Source organism: Felis catus, chromosome D4, assembly GCF_018350175.1.
Source record: "Felis catus isolate Fca126 chromosome D4, F.catus_Fca126_mat1.0, whole genome shotgun sequence".
Taxonomy (NCBI): Eukaryota; Metazoa; Chordata; class Mammalia; order Carnivora; family Felidae; genus Felis; species Felis catus.
The window spans coordinates 1,852,780-1,858,333 of record NC_058380.1 but is presented as its reverse complement, the minus strand read 5'-3'; the positions used below and the strand labels follow the sequence as shown (position 1 = coordinate 1,858,333).

The following is a 5,554-nucleotide window of genomic DNA, read 5'->3' as shown; positions in this document are numbered from 1 at the left end:
CCCAACCCCCTCCCTCATCCCGGAATGCCCTCTCCACCCGTGTCGGCCCTGCTCTGAGGACCCTCCCAGCTCACCGCCTCTGCTGGGGGGGCGCCCCGCGTGTGCGTCTTTGGGCCGGGGTGCAGGTGCCCACAGAGTGAAGCCCCAGGGCACGACCCCCGTGGCTCCCGGCCTGGGTCCCCCCTCCTCTGAGCCTGCCTCTGGCCGGCCCGTGTCCCCAGTCCCGACGTGGGGCAGGTTCCGACCCACGTGTGCTGACCGGAGAGAAACCTGCCACCTCAGCAGAGGGCCCCGAACCTCTTCCACCGTCCGACACACGGCACAGAACCGCCCGCCGGCGGGGCTGCAGCGAGAGACACGGGGACGGGCCAGGACGCTGCTTGTGGGAGCGGGACAGCACGTTCCCAGGAGCCTCCACGGCCTCAGCAGCGCCTGCCCGCCCGCCCTGCTTCTAGAACAGGCGCGGACACAGCCCCGTGAGACCCATCACGATGCACACGCCAGGCTTTCCTCACGCCAGGAACAGGGGCACTTCCACAGACGCCCGGGGTGCCAGCCGCAGCTTCTCCGTGTACAGCTCACCAGACGCCAGTGGGTTTTACGTGAAGAGGCGGGAAGGAAGAAAACTGACAAACACAAACACACAGTAGTCACGGAGACCGTGTGTTCCGTCCAGCTCTGTCCCGAAAGTCTGCCGGCCTCTCGAATGCAGCAGATGGACAGCTGGAGCCCCGCCCACCTCGTGGGCACGGTCAGCTCCTTCCGGCTGGAGGGGCTGTGGGTGCGGGGCGTGTCTGGGATCCCGTGCAGCCCTGTCCTCCTGCATATGACAGCCTCGGCGTGGCACCGTGTCTGCAGAGAGCGGGCAGGTGTATGCGTCCAGCTGGCTGCGGGTGGCTCGGGAGATCAGGCAGCCTCAAGCTGGGGCGTGGGCAGCACGAGGCCGGGCCAGGCAGCTGCCACATCCCCTCTCGGGTGTCTCCACACCCGGGGAGCGGCTCTCCCTACACTCCCGCTCCCGATGGGCTCACTAACGAGGTCCTGCAGACGTGAGCACTCCTGGCGAGACGCACGGCTTCCTCGCACTCCTAGACGAGCTTAGGAGACCACGGGCAGCAGGGAGAACGGAACCAGACTCACCGTGTGCCCTCAGCCTCCATCCGACAAGCACAGGCTGAGAACCGGACATGCTAGGGCCACGTGACGGCCGCGTGGGGCCTGCGGTGCTGCCTGTCCAAACGACGGTCACAGCCACCTTGCGGGCTCACGGCCTCTGCCTTCTCTACACGGGCCCCTTTCTTCTGTGTCCTCCTAGGACACCACTGCAGGGCCAGGTGCCCCTGGGTCTGGGAGTCCGGTTTCAATTGAAAGCCGCCCTGCCTTCCAAGCACCTGCAGTCTGGTGGGGGCACCAACACGCAGCCCCCAGACTCGGCTGTGGAGGTGAGTGCTGTCCCAGCAGAACTGGCCCAGGGAGGGCACCTGGCCTGGGGCCCGGGAGGCTGTGCAGAGAGGGGGTCCCTGGGATGGGTGGAGACAGAGCAGGAGGGGGCTCAGAGGTGGGGGGTCCTGGGCCCCCAAGAGCCCGTGGGACTTGGAGCGCAAAGACCACCACCCGGGAGCCGGAGCAGAACAGATGGTGGGTGTGGGCAGGGGCGAGGGGCGAGGGGCGAGGGGCGAGGGGCGAGGCACAGTCTCTGGAGGGCAGCCTAGGCCTGTCCCTGGCTTTTCACCAACAGAAATCAGGGCTGAGCCCACGGGAGAGCCCACCGGCGCATCACATCCTTATTCACAGCCCGAGCGTCCGTGGGAGAAGGGACCCACGTGCCGTGGCCAGTCCACATGGCGGGACCTCCGGAGCCACAGCCTGACACACAGGACAGTGAGGGCGCATCTGGGCCAGCCAACAGAGGCCCGCTGAGGCGGCAAACCCAGAGGACAGAGCGGTGGCTGCGTGGGACAGCAGGGAACTTGCACTGTGGGGGCAGAATGTGGAAAGTGGAGCATCTGACTCCACTCTGTCAATAAACCCGACTTTGAAATAAGCAGCCCCTATGGGGAGGCCTTCCCAAGGGGAGCGGGGTGGCGGCTGAGGAGAGGCCGGACCCTGGGCCGCTCTGGGGGACAGTGGGGAGGGGCCCTCCAGACAAGCGTGGTCCTGGGAGCCGGGGAGGGACCCGGCTCGGTGCTCCGTCTCTTCCTGGTCACCCTGTCTGTGCTCCGGGCCCAAACCGCCTCAGCAAGCCTCCTGCCTCTCCCAGGAGTGACCAGGGGCCCTGACCCGGCCTCCTCCTCCTCCTCCTCCTCCTCCTCCTCCTCCTTGGGCGGCCTTGGGCTCAGGGTCAGATCCCTGATGGCAGACAGCCCCCACCTGCTGGGAGCCCCGCTCGCAGCACACGCGGCCCCTTCAGGGCACACTTCTGTATCTTCAGGAGAGACGTGCGCGCATTCCAGGCCTGCCGGGCCCACTGTGGCAGCCGGGAGGGGGCACCGAGGACCCGGGCTGGTCTGACATCTCAGACACAGCCTGGGGGAAACGGGGACCTGGAGTCTGCACCGAAGAAAGACAGTAAAGGTTGTGCCGTTTCTCGCCCACCTGTGTCTGTGGATTTAACACTGGGGGCTGGGGGGTGGCTCTTTGCAATGTGGCACCAGAGCGACCCCGGGACAAAGAAGGGTTTGGTCTCAGAACAACGGGCCGGAAGCAGCCCGGCACACTGCTCCTTTGTCCGGAATTTTCGGACTTTCCGTAGGCTGAGCCCACGTCCTCCCTCCTCCCAGAGGAATTTGGTTGTGAGGGCCCCGAGGGGCGACAGCCTGTCCTGCCTCCTCGGAGGGACTTGCTGTGCGTCCTTGTCCCTAGGGCCAGGGCCACAAGGTGCCGCAGCGAGGCCGGAATGAGCGCCTCCAGGGGTGAAGAATGTACTGAGTCCCGTGTTTCATTCAGCTTCCTCTTTTGTTGGTGCGGACACACACTCTCCAAAGAGCCATTTCTTGTTTGCCAAGGGTTTATTTTGCACACGGGGTTTCTTCATGACTCACAGGCCCGGGGTGGCGGCCAGGATCTGTCAGAATTCCCGGGGGATGACTTCCGGGCACAGCAGCGGCGCCCTCGCGGGAGGTGACAGGCCCAACCCTTTCTGAAACTCTGTGATTAACTCGAGGGTTCTGTGTCGTCGGGTTAGTTTGCGAATGCCAGTTGTCAAAGCTCTCAACTGCTGAAAAGATAGCCGTGTGCCTAGCGCGGCTAAATCTCCTGAAGCAGGAAGACAGGCGTGTGGTGGGGGAGGCCCTGCTCCGAATGGGCGGTGGCCACAAAATCCCCGCGTGAGTCAGAGTCCAGCAAAACAGTGTTTCACTCTTCCCAAGTAATGTTTAGAGACAGAACTGAGCAGGGAATGTGGGACATCTGCTCACAAGCAGATTTTCCCAAATCATCCCTCAGAAATCCCCGGGGCGGGGAACATTTAAAATCAGAAATGCGTTTCAATTCATGTAAAGAGTTCAGATTGTGGAAACAAAGCACTGGCTGCACAAACATTGCCACCCACGGAGGCTCCCGGAGCATTCGAGCTGCCTGTTTCCTTGTAACTCTGAAGAGCAGCACAGCCACGACGTGGGCACACGCGTGTTGTCCGCGTTCAAATGCAGCTGCAGCCCCAGCGTGCCTGGAACAGAATGTCTCGGTCCCTCCCAGAGAACACTCACGTGGCCGCTCCAACGCTCCTCCCTCCTCTGACAAATACGGTCTATTTTCTGTATTTTCTGTAGGAGCCTCACTGAGGGGAGATCAGTGTGAACAGCGCACCTGGGGAACATGTGACACGAACGCACCCGTGAAACCCACACCACAGTCCCTGTTGTGAGTGCATCTCTTCCCCGGGGCAGCCGCATCCGTGCCCGGTCACCACAGGTTACTCTGTATCTCCTACTTGGATGTACACGGGATCGCACACGGTGCGAACTCCTGTTGTCAGGCTTCTTCCACTCGGCGCCGTGAGTCATTCCCGCTGTGAGTCACTGATAGTTCACGCCCTTTTCCTGCCGCGTGGCACTCCTCGTGTGGCTCTACCACCGTGGCGTTTTCCATTTACCTGCTCATGGACAAGTGTGCTGTTTCCAGGGTGTGGTGTTCCCAACAGAGCTGCTGCACATCGTCTGCAGGGACGCCTGTGCAGGTGTCTGCGGGGACGTGTACATTTTGTTCCCGGGGACAAATGCCTAGGAATGGCATGGCTGGATCACACGGTAGGTACCCGTTTCATTTCTGAAGCCACTCCCAAACTGCTTTCCAAAGTGTATGCCGTTTTGTGCCCCTGCTACAGTGTATGTGGGTTCCCCTTTCTCCCCATCTACCCACACTTGGTGTGGTCTTGCTCATTTCAGCATGTTACGGGGTGTGCAGGGACCCCTCACTGTGGCTGTCATTCACATTGCTATTATTTCACTCCAGTTACATAACATACGGTGTAATATTACATTCAGGTGTACAATGTGGTGAGATTCAGCACTTCCATAACAACACCCGGAGTTCATCACACATGCCCTCCTTAATCCCCATCACCCATCTAGCCCAGTCCCTACCCACCTCCCCTCTGGTAACCATGTTTGTTCTCTATAGTTAAGAGCCTGTTTCTTGGTTTGCCTTTTCCCCACTTTCCCCATTTGTTTCTTAAATTTCACATGAATGAAATCATAGGTCTTTCTCTATTTCACTAGGTGAATATAATAGAAATAATACATTCTAGCCCCATCCATGTTATTGCAAATGAAAAGATTTCATTCTTTTTGACGGCTGAGTAATACTCCATTGTATATATAAACCACATCTTCTTTATCCATTCATCAGTCAGTGGACATTTGGCTCTTTCCATAGTTCAGCTATTGTTGATAGTGCTGCTATAAACACTGGGGTGCATGTGTGCCTTCGAATCTGTACTTTTGTATCCTTTGGATAAATACCTAGAAGTGTTATTGCTAGGTCATAGGGTACTTCTATTTTTAGTTTCTTGAGGAACCTCCATACTGTTCTCCAGAGCGGCTGCACCAGTTTGCATTCCCACCAACAGTGCAAGAGGGTTCCCCCTTCTCCACGTCCTCGTCCTCACCAACACCTGTTATTTCTTGTGTTGTTAATTTTAGCCGTTCTGACGGTGTGAGGTGGTTATCTCACTGTGGTTTTGATTTGTGTTTCCCTAATGATGAGTGATGTTGAGTGTCTTTTCATGTGTCTGTTGGCCATCTGGATGTCTTCTTTGGAAAATGTCTATTTATATCTTCTGTCCATTTCTTAAGTGGGTTATTTGGTTTTTGGGTGTTGAGTTTGACATGTTCTTTATAGATTTTGGATACTAACCTTTTATCCGATAGGTCGTTTGCAAATATTTCTCCCATTCCATTGGCTGCCTTTTAGTTTTTGTTGGTTGTTTCCTTTGCTGTACAGATTCATTTGCCTTTCTATGACTAATAATACTTAGCACCTTTTCATTGACTTATTTGCCAATTATGTATTTTTGGTGGCGTATTCAAATCTTTAGCACTTTTATAACTTTGGA

General features: G+C 57.7%; 1 long non-coding RNA gene across 2 annotated transcripts; it reads left to right on the top strand.

Moving 5' to 3' along the window:
• The first annotated feature begins 265 nt into the window (after positions 1-265).
• LOC111557586 lies at positions 266-4,643 on the top strand. Of its 2 annotated transcripts, XR_006588956.1 has the most exons (3): positions 266-1,442; positions 1,795-2,574; positions 3,771-4,643. It is a non-coding gene; the product is annotated as an uncharacterized LOC111557586 (long non-coding RNA). The 2 variants fall into 2 exon arrangements; XR_002737771.2 differs by lacking the exon at positions 3,771-4,643 and having other exon boundaries at positions 1,795-2,594.
• Positions 4,644-5,554: the final 911 nt, after the last annotated feature.